Source organism: Syngnathus leptorhynchus, unplaced genomic scaffold (genome assembly GCF_054491065.1).
Source record: "Syngnathus leptorhynchus isolate UIUO unplaced genomic scaffold, UIUO_Slep HiC_scaffold_27, whole genome shotgun sequence".
In the NCBI taxonomy this organism is placed as follows: Eukaryota; Metazoa; Chordata; class Actinopteri; order Syngnathiformes; family Syngnathidae; genus Syngnathus; species Syngnathus leptorhynchus.
Window position 1 is genome coordinate 594519 of NW_028231994.1, and position 14522 is coordinate 609040.

Here is a 14522-nt window from a genome sequence, read left to right on the forward strand (position 1 = left end):
TCTAAGTCAGAGAGTTGGCGAAAATTGCACTAAGTGCGAAAGCCCATTCATTTACAACGGCGTGTCCACAAGGCGGCGACATTTCCCCGTTACCGGTGGCTGCGCGGCGGGTGAGTGACAGAGCTTATCCGAGCGGCTGGAACTCTGCGCCGGCGTGGTCGAGCGTGAGGCCTCGGCCCTTTGGCTGCCTGGTACCTAAAACACTTCCATTGATCCAGCCACGGAGGGTGCTGGCTGGTGGCTCCATACCTCCATAGCTCCATAGCACCAGAGCTCCATAGCTCCATAGCACCAGAGCTCCATGGCTTCAGAGCTCCATAGCACCATAGCTCCATACCTCCAGAGCTCCAGGGCTCCATAGCTCCATACCTCCAGAGCTCCATACCTCCAGAGCTCCATACCTCCAGAGCTCCATAGCACCAGAGCTCCATGGCTTCAGAGCTCCATAGCACCATAGCTCCATACCTCCAGAGCTCCAGGGCTCCATAGCTCCATACCTCCAGAGCTCCATACCTCCAGAGCTCCATACCTCCAGAGCTCCATAGCTCCATAGCACCAGAGCTCCATAGCTCCATAGCACCAGAGCTCCATAGCACCAGAGCTCCATAGCACCAGAGCTCCATAGCTCCATAGCACCATAGCTCCATAGCTCCATAGCACCAGAGCTCCATAGCTCCATAGCACCAGAGCTCCATACTTCCAGAGCTCCATAGCTCCATAGCACCAGAGCTCCATAGCTCCATAGCACCAGAGCTCCATAGCTCCATAGCACCAGAGCTCCATACTTCCATAGCTCCATAGCTCCATACCTCCAGAGCTCCATAGCTCCATAGCTCCATACCTCCAGAGCTCCATAGCTCCAGAGCTCCATAGCTCCATAGCACCAGAGCTCCATAGCTCCATAGCACCAGAGCTCCATACTTCCATAGCTCCAGGGCTCCATAGCTCCAGGGCTCCATAGCTCCATACCTCCAGAGCTCCATAGCTCCATACTTCCAGAGCTCCATAGCTCCATAGCACCAGAGCTCCATAGCTCCATAGCACCAGAGCTCCATAGCTCCATAGCACCAGAGCTCCATAGCTCCATAGCACCAGAGCTCCATAGCTCCATAGCTCCAGGGCTCCATAGCTCCATAGCTCCAGGGCTCCATAGCTCCATAGCTCCAGGGCTCCATAGCTCCATAGCTCCATACCTCCAGAGCTCCATACCTCTAGAGCTCCATACCTCCATAGCACCAGAGCTCCATAGCTCCAGGGCTCCAGGGCTCCATAGCTCCATACCTCCAGAGCTCCATAGCTCCATACTTCCAGAGCTCCATAGCTCCATAGCTCCATACTTCCATAGCTCCATAGCTCCATACTTCCATAGCACCTGAGCTCCATACCTCCAGAGCTCCATAGCTCCAGCCTGGGTGGCTGGTGGCTCCATAGCTCCATACTTCCATAGCTCTAAGTCAGAGAGTTGGCGAAAATTGCACTAAGTGCGAAAGCCCATTCATTTACAACGGCGTGTCCGCCAGGCGGCGACATTTCCCCGTTACCGGTGGCTGCGCGGCGGGTGAGTGACAGAGCTTATCCGAGCGGCTGGAACTCTGCGCCGGCGTGGTCGAGCGTGAGGCCTCGGCCCTTTGGCTGCCTGGTACCTAAAACACTTCCATTGTTCCAGCCACGGAGGGTGCTGGCTGGTGGCTCCATACCTCCATAGCTCCATAGCACCAGAGCTCCATAGCTCCATAGCACCAGAGCTCCATGGCTTCAGAGCTCCATAGCACCATAGCTCCATACCTCCAGAGCTCCAGGGCTCCATAGCTCCATACCTCCAGAGCTCCATACCTCCAGAGCTCCATACCTCCAGAGCTCCATAGCACCAGAGCTCCATGGCTTCAGAGCTCCATAGCACCATAGCTCCATACCTCCAGAGCTCCAGGGCTCCATAGCTCCATACCTCCAGAGCTCCATACCTCCAGAGCTCCATACCTCCAGAGCTCCATAGCACCAGAGCTCCATGGCTTCAGAGCTCCATAGCACCATAGCTCCATACCTCCAGAGCTCCAGGGCTCCATAGCTCCATACCTCCAGAGCTCCATACCTCCAGAGCTCCATACCTCCAGAGATCCAGAGCTCCATAGCACCAGAGCTCCATGGCTTCAGAGCTCCATAGCACCATAGCTCCATACCTCCAGAGCTCCAGGGCTCCATAGCTCCATACCTCCAGAGCTCCATACCTCCAGAGCTCCAGAGCTCCATAGCACCAGAGCTCCATGGCTTCAGAGCTCCATAGCACCATAGCTCCATACCTCCAGAGCTCCAGGGCTCCATAGCTCCATACCTCCAGAGCTCCATACCTCCAGAGCTCCATACCTCCAGAGCTCCATAGCTCCATAGCACCAGAGCTCCATAGCTCCATAGCACCAGAGCTCCATAGCACCAGAGCTCCATAGCACCAGAGCTCCATAGCTCCATAGCACCAGAGCTCCATAGCTCCATAGCACCAGAGCTCCATAGCTCCATAGCACCAGAGCTCCATACTTCCAGAGCTCAATAGCTCCATAGCTCCATAGCACCAGAGCTCCATAGCTCCATAGCACCAGAGCTCCATGGCTTCAGAGCTCCATAGCACCATAGCTCCATACCTCCAGAGCTCCAGGGCTCCATAGCTCCATACCTCCAGAGCTCCATACCTCCAGAGCTCCATACCTCCAGAGCTCCATAGCACCAGAGCTCCATAGCTCCATAGCACCAGAGCTCCATAGCACCAGAGCTCCATAGCACCAGAGCTCCATAGCTCCATAGCACCAGAGCTCCATAGCTCCATAGCACCAGAGCTCCATACTTCCAGAGCTCCATAGCTCCATAGCTCCATAGCACCAGAGCTCCATAGCTCCATATCACCAGAGCTCCATAGCTCCATAGCACCAGAGCTCCATACTTCCATAGCTCCATAGCTCCATACCTCCAGAGCTCCATAGCTCCATAGCTCCATACCTCCAGAGCTCCATAGCTCCAGAGCTCCATAGCTCCATAGCTCCATAGCACCAGAGCTCCATAGCTCCATAGCACCAGAGCTACATACTTCCATAGCTCCAGGGCTCCATAGCTCCAGGGCTCCATACCTCCAGAGCTCCATAGCTCCATACTTCCAGAGCTCCATAGCTCCATACTTCCATAGCTCCATACTTCCATACCTCCATAGCTCCATACTTCCATAGCACCAGAGCTCCATACTTCCATAGCACCAGAGCTCCATACCTCCAGAGCTCCAGAGCTCCAGCCTGGGTGGCTGGTGGCTCCATAGCTCCATACTTCCATAGCTCTAAGTCAGAGAGTTGGCGAAAATTGCACTAAGTGCGAAAGCCCATTCATTTACAACGGCGTGTCCACAAGGCGGCGACATTTCCCCGTTACCGGTGGCTGCGCGGCGGGTGAGTGACAGAGCTTATCCGAGCGGCTGGAACTCTGCGCCGGCGTGGTCGAGCGTGAGGCCTCGGCCCTTTGGCTGCCTGGTACCTAAAACACTTCCATTGATCCAGCCACGGAGGGTGCTGGCTGGTGGCTCCATACCTCCATAGCTCCATAGCACCAGAGCTCCATAGCTCCATAGCACCAGAGCTCCATGGCTTCAGAGCTCCATAGCACCATAGCTCCATACCTCCAGAGCTCCAGGGCTCCATAGCTCCATACCTCCAGAGCTCCATACCTCCAGAGCTCCATACCTCCAGAGCTCCATAGCACCAGAGCTCCATGGCTTCAGAGCTCCATAGCACCATAGCTCCATACCTCCAGAGCTACAGGGCTCCATAGCTCCATACCTCCAGAGCTCCATACCTCCAGAGCTCCATACCTCCAGAGCTCCAGAGCTCCATAGCACCAGAGCTCCATGGCTTCAGAGCTCCATAGCACCATAGCTCCATACCTCCAGAGCTCCAGGGCTCCATAGCTCCATACCTCCAGAGCTCCATACCTCCAGAGCTCCAGAGCTCCATAGCACCAGAGCTCCATGGCTTCAGAGCTCCATAGCACCATAGCTCCATAGCTCCAGGGCTCCATAGCTCCATACCTCCATAGCTCCATAGCACCAGAGCTCCATAGCTCCATAGCACCAGAGCTCCATGGCTTCAGAGCTCCATAGCACCATAGCTCCATACCTCCAGAGCTCCAGGGCTCCAAAGCTCCATACCTCCAGAGCTCCATACCTCCAGAGCTCCATACCTCCAGAGCTCCATAGCTCCATAGCACCAGAGCTCCATAGCTCCATAGCACCAGAGCTCCATAGCACCATAGCTCCATAGCACCAGAGCTCCATAGCTCCATAGCACCAGAGCTCCATAGCTCCATAGCACCAGAGCTCCATAGCTCCATAGCACCAGAGCTCCATACTTCCAGAGCTCCATAGCTCCATAGCTCCATAGCACCAGAGCTCCATAGCTCCATAGCACCAGAGCTCCATAGCTCCATAGCACCAGAGCTCCATACTTCCATAGCTCCATAGCTCCATACCTCCAGAGCTCCATAGCTCCATACCTCCAGAGCTCCATAGCTCCAGAGCTCCATAGCTCCATAGCACCAGAGCTCCATAGCTCCATAGCACCAGAGCTCCATACTTCCATAGCTCCAGGGCTCCATAGCTCCAGGGCTCCATAGCTCCATACCTCCAGAGCTCCATAGCTCCATACCTCCAGAGCTCCATAGCTCCATACTTCCAGAGCTCCATAGCTCCATAGCACCAGAGCTCCATAGCACCAGAGCTCCATAGCTCCATAGCACCAGAGCTCCATAGCTCCATAGCTCCAGGGCTCCATAGCTCCATAGCTCCAGGGCTCCATAGCTCCATAGCTCCAGGGCTCCATAGCTCCATAGCTCCAGGGCTCCATAGCTCCATACTTCCATAGCTCCAGGGCTCCATACCTCCAGAGCTCCATAGCTCCATACTTCCAGAGCTCCATAGCTCCATACTTCCATAGCTCCATACTTCCATACCTCCATAGCTCCATACTTCCATAGCACCAGAGCTCCATACTTCCATAGCACCAGAGCTCCATACCTCCAGAGCTCCAGAGCTCCAGCCTGGGTGGCTGGTGGCTCCATAGCTCCATACTTCCATAGCTCTAAGTCAGAGAGTTGGCGAAAATTGCACTAAGTGCGAAAGCCCATTCATTTACAACGGCGTGTCCACAAGGCGGCGACATTTCCCCGTTACCGGTGGCTGCGCGGCGGGTGAGTGACAGAGCTTATCCGAGCGGCTGGAACTCTGCGCCGGCGTGGTCGAGCGTGAGGCCTCGGCCCTTTGGCTGCCTGGTACCTAAAACACTTCCATTGATCCAGCCACGGAGGGTGCTGGCTGGTGGCTCCATACCTCCATAGCTCCATAGCACCAGAGCTCCATAGCTCCATAGCACCAGAGCTCCATGGCTTCAGAGCTCCATAGCACCATAGCTCCATACCTCCAGAGCTCCAGGGCTCCATAGCTCCATAGCTCCATACCTCCAGAGCTCCATACCTCCAGAGCTCCATACCTCCAGAGCTCCATAGCACCAGAGCTCCATGGCTTCAGAGCTCCATAGCACCATAGCTCCATACCTCCAGAGCTCCAGGGCTCCATAGCTCCATACCTCCAGAGCTCCATACCTCCAGAGCTCCATACCTCCAGAGCTCCAGAGCTCCATAGCACCAGAGCTCCATGGCTTCAGAGCTCCATAGCACCATAGCTCCATACCTCCAGAGCTCCAGGGCTCCATAGCTCCATACCTCCAGAGCTCCATACCTCCAGAGCTCCAGAGCTCCATAGCACCAGAGCTCCATGGCTTCAGAGCTCCATAGCACCATAGCTCCATACCTCCAGAGCTCCAGGGCTCCATAGCTCCATACCTCCATAGCTCCATAGCACCAGAGCTCCATAGCTCCATAGCACCAGAGCTCCATGGCTTCAGAGCTCCATAGCACCATAGCTCCATACCTCCAGAGCTCCAGGGCTCCAAAGCTCCATACCTCCAGAGCTCCATACCTCCAGAGCTCCATACCTCCAGAGCTCCATAGCTCCATAGCACCAGAGCTCCATAGCTCCATAGCACCAGAGCTCCATAGCACCATAGCTCCATAGCACCAGAGCTCCATAGCTCCATAGCACCAGAGCTCCATAGCTCCATAGCACCAGAGCTCCATAGCTCCATAGCACCAGAGCTCCATACTTCCAGAGCTCCATAGCTCCATAGCTCCATAGCACCAGAGCTCCATAGCTCCATAGCACCAGAGCTCCATAGCTCCATAGCACCAGAGCTCCATACTTCCATAGCTCCATAGCTCCATACCTCCAGAGCTCCATAGCTCCATACCTCCAGAGCTCCATAGCTCCAGAGCTCCATAGCTCCATAGCACCAGAGCTCCATAGCTCCATAGCACCAGAGCTCCATACTTCCATAGCTCCAGGGCTCCATAGCTCCAGGGCTCCATAGCTCCATACCTCCAGAGCTCCATAGCTCCATACCTCCAGAGCTCCATAGCTCCATACTTCCAGAGCTCCATAGCTCCATAGCACCAGAGCTCCATAGCTCCATAGCACCAGAGCTCCATAGCTCCATAGCACCAGAGCTCCATAGCTCCATAGCACCAGAGCTCCATAGCTCCATAGCTCCAGGGCTCCATAGCTCCATAGCTCCAGGGCTCCATAGCTCCATAGCTCCAGGGCTCCATAGCTCCAGGGCTCCAGGGCTCCATAGCTCCATACCTCCAGAGCTCCATAGCTCCATACTTCCAGAGCTCCATAGCTCCATAGCTCCATACTTCCATAGCACCAGAGCTCCATACTTCCATAGCACCAGAGCTCCATACCTCCAGAGCTCCAGAGCTCCAGCCTGGGTGGCTGGTGGCTCCATAGCTCCATACTTCCATAGCTCTAAGTCAGAGAGTTGGCGAAAATTGCACTAAGTGCGAAAGCCCATTCATTTACAACGGCGTGTCCACAAGGCGGCGACATTTCCCCGTTACCGGTGGCTGCGCGGCGGGTGAGTGACAGAGCTTATCCGAGCGGCTGGAACTCTGCGCCGGCGTGGTCGAGCGTGAGGCCTCGGCCCTTTGGCTGCCTGGTACCTAAAACACTTCCATTGATCCAGCCACGGAGGGTGCTGGCTGGTGGCTCCATACCTCCATAGCTCCATTGCACCAGAGCTCCATAGCTCCATAGCACCAGAGCTCCATGGCTTCAGAGCTCCATAGCACCATAGCTCCATACCTCCAGAGCTCCAGGGCTCCATAGCTCCATACCTCCAGAGCTCCATACCTCCAGAGCTCCATACCTCCAGAGCTCCATAGCACCAGAGCTCCATGGCTTCAGAGCTCCATAGCACCATAGCTCCATACCTCCAGAGCTCCAGGGCTCCATAGCTCCATACCTCCAGAGCTCCATACCTCCAGAGCTCCATACCTCCAGAGCTCCATAGCACCAGAGCTCCATGGCTTCAGAGCTCCATAGCACCATAGCTCCATACCTCCAGAGCTCCAGGGCTCCATAGCTCCATACCTCCAGAGCTCCATACCTCCAGAGCTCCATACCTCCAGAGCTCCAGAGCTCCATAGCACCAGAGCTCCATGGCTTCAGAGCTCCATAGCACCATAGCTCCATACCTCCAGAGCTCCAGGGCTCCATAGCTCCATACCTCCAGAGCTCCATACCTCCAGAGCTCCAGAGCTCCATAGCACCAGAGCTCCATGGCTTCAGAGCTCCATAGCACCATAGCTCCATACCTCCAGAGCTCCAGGGCTCCATAGCTCCATACCTCCAGAGCTCCATACCTCCAGAGCTCCATACCTCCAGAGCTCCATAGCTCCATAGCACCAGAGCTCCATAGCTCCATAGCACCAGAGCTCCATAGCACCAGAGCTCCATAGCACCAGAGCTCCATAGCTCCATAGCACCAGAGCTCCATAGCTCCATAGCACCAGAGCTCCATAGCTCCATAGCACCAGAGCTCCATACTTCCAGAGCTCCATAGCTCCATAGCTCCATAGCACCAGAGCTCCATAGCTCCATAGCACCAGAGCTCCATGGCTTCAGAGCTCCATAGCACCATAGCTCCATACCTCCAGAGCTCCAGGGCTCCATAGCTCCATACCTCCAGAGCTCCATACCTCCAGAGCTCCATACCTCCAGAGCTCCATAGCACCAGAGCTCCATAGCTCCATAGCACCAGAGCTCCATAGCACCAGAGCTCCATAGCACCAGAGCTCCATAGCTCCATAGCACCAGAGCTCCATAGCTCCATAGCACCAGAGCTCCATACTTCCAGAGCTCCATAGCTCCATAGCTCCATAGCACCAGAGCTCCATAGCTCCATAGCACCAGAGCTCCATAGCTCCATAGCACCAGAGCTCCATACTTCCATAGCTCCATAGCTCCATACCTCCAGAGCTCCATAGCTCCATAGCTCCATACCTCCAGAGCTCCATAGCTCCAGAGCTCCATAGCTCCATAGCTCCATAGCACCAGAGCTCCATAGCTCCATAGCACCAGAGCTCCATACTTCTATAGCTCCAGGGCTCCATACCTCCAGAGCTCCATAGCTCCATACTTCCAGAGCTCCATAGCTCCATACTTCCATAGCTCCATACTTCCATACCTCCATAGCTCCATACTTCCATAGCACCAGAGCTCCATACTTCCATAGCACCAGAGCTCCATACCTCCAGAGCTCCAGAGCTCCAGCCTGGGTGGCTGGTGGCTCCATAGCTCCATACTTCCATAGCTCTAAGTCAGAGAGTTGGCGAAAATTGCACTAAGTGCGAAAGCCCATTCATTTACAACGGCGTGTCCACAAGGCGGCGACATTTCCCCGTTACCGGTGGCTGCGCGGCGGGTGAGTGACAGAGCTCCATAGCTCCATAGCACCAGAGCTCCATACTTCCAGAGCTCCATAGCTCCATAGCTCCATAGCACCAGAGCTCCATAGCTCCATAGCACCAGAGCTCCATGGCTTCAGAGCTCCATAGCACCATAGCTCCATACCTCCAGAGCTCCAGGGCTCCATAGCTCCATACCTCCAGAGCTCCATACCTCCAGAGCTCCATGCCTCCAGAGCTCCATAGCACCAGAGCTCCATAGCTCCATAGCACCAGAGCTCCATAGCACCAGAGCTCCATAGCACCAGAGCTCCATAGCTCCATAGCACCAGAGCTCCATAGCTCCATAGCACCAGAGCTCCATACTTCCAGAGCTCCATAGCTCCATAGCACCAGAGCTCCATAGCTCCATAGCACCAGAGCTCCATAGCTCCATAGCACCAGAGCTCCATAGCTCCATAGCACCAGAGCTCCATAGCTCCATAGCACCAGAGCTCCATAGCTCCATAGCACCAGAGCTCCATAGCTCCATAGCACCAGAGCTCCATAGCTCCATAGCTCCAGGGCTCCATAGCTCCATAGCTCCAGGGCTCCATAGCTCCATAGCTCCAGGGCTCCATAGCTCCAGGGCTCCAGGGCTCCATAGCTCCATACCTCCAGAGCTCCATAGCTCCATACTTCCAGAGCTCCATAGCTCCATACTTCCATAGCACCAGAGCTCCATACTTCCATAGCACCAGAGCTCCATACCTCCAGAGCTCCAGAGCTCCAGCCTGGGTGGCTGGTGGCTCCATAGCTCCATACTTCCATAGCTCTAAGTCAGAGAGTTGGCGAAAATTGCACTAAGTGCGAAAGCCCATTCATTTACAACGGCGTGTCCACAAGGCGGCGACATTTCCCCGTTACCGGTGGCTGCGCGGCGGGTGAGTGACAGAGCTTATCCGAGCGGCTGGAACTCTGCACCGGCGTGGTCGAGCGTGAGGCCTCGGCCCTTTGGCTGCCTGGTACCTAAAACACTTCCATTGATCCAGCCACGGAGGGTGCTGGCTGGTGGCTCCATACCTCCATAGCTCCATAGCACCAGAGCTCCAGAGCTCCATAGCACCAGAGCTCCATGGCTTCAGAGCTCCATAGCACCATAGCTCCATACCTCCAGAGCTCCAGGGCTCCATAGCTCCATACCTCCAGAGCTCCATACCTCCAGAGCTCCATACCTCCAGAGCTCCATAGCACCAGAGCTCCATGGCTTCAGAGCTCCATAGCACCATAGCTCCATACCTCCAGAGCTCCAGGGCTCCATAGCTCCATACCTCCAGAGCTCCATACCTCCAGAGCTCCATACCTCCAGAGCTCCATAGCACCAGAGCTCCATGGCTTCAGAGCTCCATAGCACCATAGCTCCATACCTCCAGAGCTCCAGGGCTCCATAGCTCCATACCTCCAGAGCTCCATACCTCCAGAGCTCCATAGCACCAGAGCTCCATGGCTTCAGAGCTCCATAGCACCATAGCTCCATACCTCCAGAGCTCCAGGGCTCCATAGCTCCATACCTCCAGAGCTCCATACCTCCAGAGCTCCATACCTCCAGAGCTCCAGAGCTCCATAGCACCAGAGCTCCATGGCTTCAGAGCTCCATAGCACCATAGCTCCATACCTCCAGAGCTCCAGGGCTCCATAGCTCCATACCTCCAGAGCTCCATACCTCCAGAGCTCCAGAGCTCCATAGCACCAGAGCTCCATGGCTTCAGAGCTCCATAGCACCATAGCTCCATACCTCCAGAGCTCCAGGGCTCCATAGCTCCATACCTCCAGAGCTCCATACCTCCAGAGCTCCAGAGCTCCATAGCACCAGAGCTCCATGGCTTCAGAGCTCCATAGCACCATAGCTCCATACCTCCAGAGCTCCAGGGCTCCAAAGCTCCATACCTCCAGAGCTCCATACCTCCAGAGCTCCATACCTCCAGAGCTCCATAGCTCCATAGCACCAGAGCTCCATAGCTCCATAGCACCAGAGCTCCATAGCACCAGAGCTCCATAGCTCCATAGCACCAGAGCTCCATAGCTCCATAGCACCAGAGCTCCATAGCTCCATAGCACCAGAGCTCCATACTTCCAGAGCTCCATAGCTCCATAGCACCAGAGCTCCATAGCTCCATAGCACCAGAGCTCCATAGCTCCATAGCACCAGAGCTCCATACTTCCATAGCTCCATAGCTCCATACCTCCAGAGCTCCATAGCTCCATAGCTCCATACCTCCAGAGCTCCATAGCTCCAGAGCTCCATAGCTCCATAGCACCAGAGCTCCATAGCTCCATAGCACCAGAGCTCCATACTTCCATAGCTCCAGGGCTCCATAGCTCCAGGGCTCCATAGCTCCATACCTCCAGAGCTCCATAGCTCCATACTTCCAGAGCTCCATAGCTCCATAGCACCAGAGCTCCATAGCTCCATAGCACCAGAGCTCCATAGCTCCATAGCACCAGAGCTCCATAGCTCCATAGCACCAGAGCTCCATAGCTCCATAGCTCCAGGGCTCCATAGCTCCATAGCTCCAGGGCTCCATAGCTCCATAGCTCCAGGGCTCCATAGCTCCATAGCTCCAGGGCTCCATAGCTCCATAGCTCCATACCTCCAGAGCTCCATACCTCCAGAGCTCCATACCTCCATAGCACCAGAGCTCCATAGCTCCAGGGCTCCAGGGCTCCATAGCTCCATACCTCCAGAGCTCCATAGCTCCATACTTCCAGAGCTCCATAGCTCCATAGCTCCATACTTCCATAGCTCCATAGCTCCATACTTCCATAGCACCTGAGCTCCATACCTCCAGAGCTCCATAGCTCCAGCCTGGGTGGCTGGTGGCTCCATAGCTCCATACTTCCATAGCTCTAAGTCAGAGAGTTGGCGAAAATTGCACTAAGTGCGAAAGCCCATTCATTTACAACGGCGTGTCCGCCAGGCGGCGACATTTCCCCGTTACCGGTGGCTGCGCGGCGGGTGAGTGACAGAGCTTATCCGAGCGGCTGGAACTCTGCGCCGGCGTGGTCGAGCGTGAGGCCTCGGCCCTTTGGCTGCCAGGTACCTAAAACACTTCCATTGATCCAGCCACGGAGGGTGCTGGCTGGTGGCTCCATACCTCCATAGCTCCATAGCACCAGAGCTCCATAGCTCCATAGCACCAGAGCTCCATGGCTTCAGAGCTCCATAGCACCATAGCTCCATACCTCCAGAGCTCCAGAGCTCCAGGGCTCCATAGCTCCATACCTCCAGAGCTCCATACCTCCAGAGCTCCATACCTCCAGAGCTCCATAGCACCAGAGCTCCATGGCTTCAGAGCTCCATAGCACCATAGCTCCATACCTCCAGAGCTCCAGGGCTCCATAGCTCCATACCTCCAGAGCTCCATACCTCCAGAGCTCCATACCTCCAGAGCTCCATAGCACCAGAGCTCCATGGCTTCAGAGCTCCATAGCACCATAGCTCCATACCTCCAGAGCTCCAGGGCTCCATAGCTCCATACCTCCAGAGCTCCATACCTCCAGAGCTCCATACCTCCAGAGCTCCAGAGCTCCATAGCACCAGAGCTCCATGGCTTCAGAGCTCCATAGCACCATAGCTCCATACCTCCAGAGCTCCAGGGCTCCATAGCTCCATACCTCCAGAGCTCCATACCTCCAGAGCTCCAGAGCTCCATAGCACCAGAGCTCCATGGCTTCAGAGCTCCATAGCACCATAGCTCCATACCTCCAGAGCTCCAGGGCTCCATAGCTCCATACCTCCAGAGCTCCATACCTCCAGAGCTCCATACCTCCAGAGCTCCATAGCTCCATAGCACCAGAGCTCCATAGCTCCATAGCACCAGAGCTCCATAGCACCAGAGCTCCATAGCACCAGAGCTCCATAGCTCCATAGCACCAGAGCTCCATAGCTCCATAGCACCAGAGCTCCATAGCTCCATAGCACCAGAGCTCCATACTTCCAGAGCTCCATAGCTCCATAGCTCCATAGCACCAGAGCTCCATAGCTCCATAGCACCAGAGCTCCATGGCTTCAGAGCTCCATAGCACCATAGCTCCATACCTCCAGAGCTCCAGGGCTCCATAGCTCCATACCTCCAGAGCTCCATACCTCCAGAGCTCCATACCTCCAGAGCTCCATAGCACCAGAGCTCCATAGCTCCATAGCACCAGAGCTCCATAGCACCAGAGCTCCATAGCACCAGAGCTCCATAGCTCCATAGCACCAGAGCTCCATAGCTCCATAGCACCAGAGCTCCATACTTCCAGAGCTCCATAGCTCCATAGCTCCATAGCACCAGAGCTCCATAGCTCCATAGCACCAGAGCTCCATAGCTCCATAGCACCAGAGCTCCATACTTCCATAGCTCCATAGCTCCATACCTCCAGAGCTCCATAGCTCCATAGCTCCATACCTCCAGAGCTCCATAGCTCCAGAGCTCCATAGCTCCATAGCTCCATAGCACCAGAGCTCCATAGCTCCATAGCACCAGAGCTCCATACTTCCATAGCTCCAGGGCTCCATAGCTCCAGGGCTCCATACCTCCAGAGCTCCATAGCTCCATACTTCCAGAGCTCCATAGCTCCATACTTCCATAGCTCCATACTTCCATACCTCCATAGCTCCATACTTCCATAGCACCAGAGCTCCATACTTCCATAGCACCAGAGCTCCATACCTCCAGAGCTCCAGAGCTCCAGCCTGGGTGGCTGGTGGCTCCATAGCTCCATACTTCCATAGCTCTAAGTCAGAGAGTTGGCGAAAATTGCACTAAGTGCGAAAGCCCATTCATTTACAACGGCGTGTCCACAAGGCGGCGACATTTCCCCGTTACCGGTGGCTGCGCGGCGGGTGAGTGACAGAGCTTATCCGAGCGGCTGGAACTCTGCGCCGGCGTGGTCGAGCGTGAGGCCTCGGCCCTTTGGCTGCCTGGTACCTAAAACACTTCCATTGATCCAGCCACGGAGGGTGCTGGCTGGTGGCTCCATACCTCCATAGCTCCATAGCACCAGAGCTCCATAGCTCCATAGCACCAGAGCTCCATGGCTTCAGAGCTCCATAGCACCATAGCTCCATACCTCCAGAGCTCCAGGGCTCCATAGCTCCATACCTCCAGAGCTCCATACCTCCAGAGCTCCATACCTCCAGAGCTCCATAGCACCAGAGCTCCATGGCTTCAGAGCTCCATAGCACCATAGCTCCATACCTCCAGAGCTCCAGGGCTCCATAGCTCCATACCTCCAGAGCTCCATACCTCCAGAGCTCCATACCTCCAGAGCTCCATAGCACCAGAGCTCCATGGCTTCAGAGCTCCATAGCACCATAGCTCCATACCTCCAGAGCTCCAGGGCTCCATAGCTCCATACCTCCAGAGCTCCATACCTCCAGAGCTCCATACCTCCAGAGCTCCATAGCACCAGAGCTCCATGGCTTCAGAGCTCCATAGCACCATAGCTCCATACCTCCAGAGCTCCAGGGCTCCATAGCTCCATACCTCCAGAGCTCCATACCTCCAGAGCTCCATACCTCCAGAGCTCCAGAGCTCCATAGCACCAGAGCTCCATGGCTTCAGAGCTCCATAGCACCATAGCTCCATACCTCCAGAGCTCCAGGGCTCCATAGCTCCATACCTCCAGAGCTCCATACCTCCAGAGCTCCAGAGCTCCATAGCACCAGA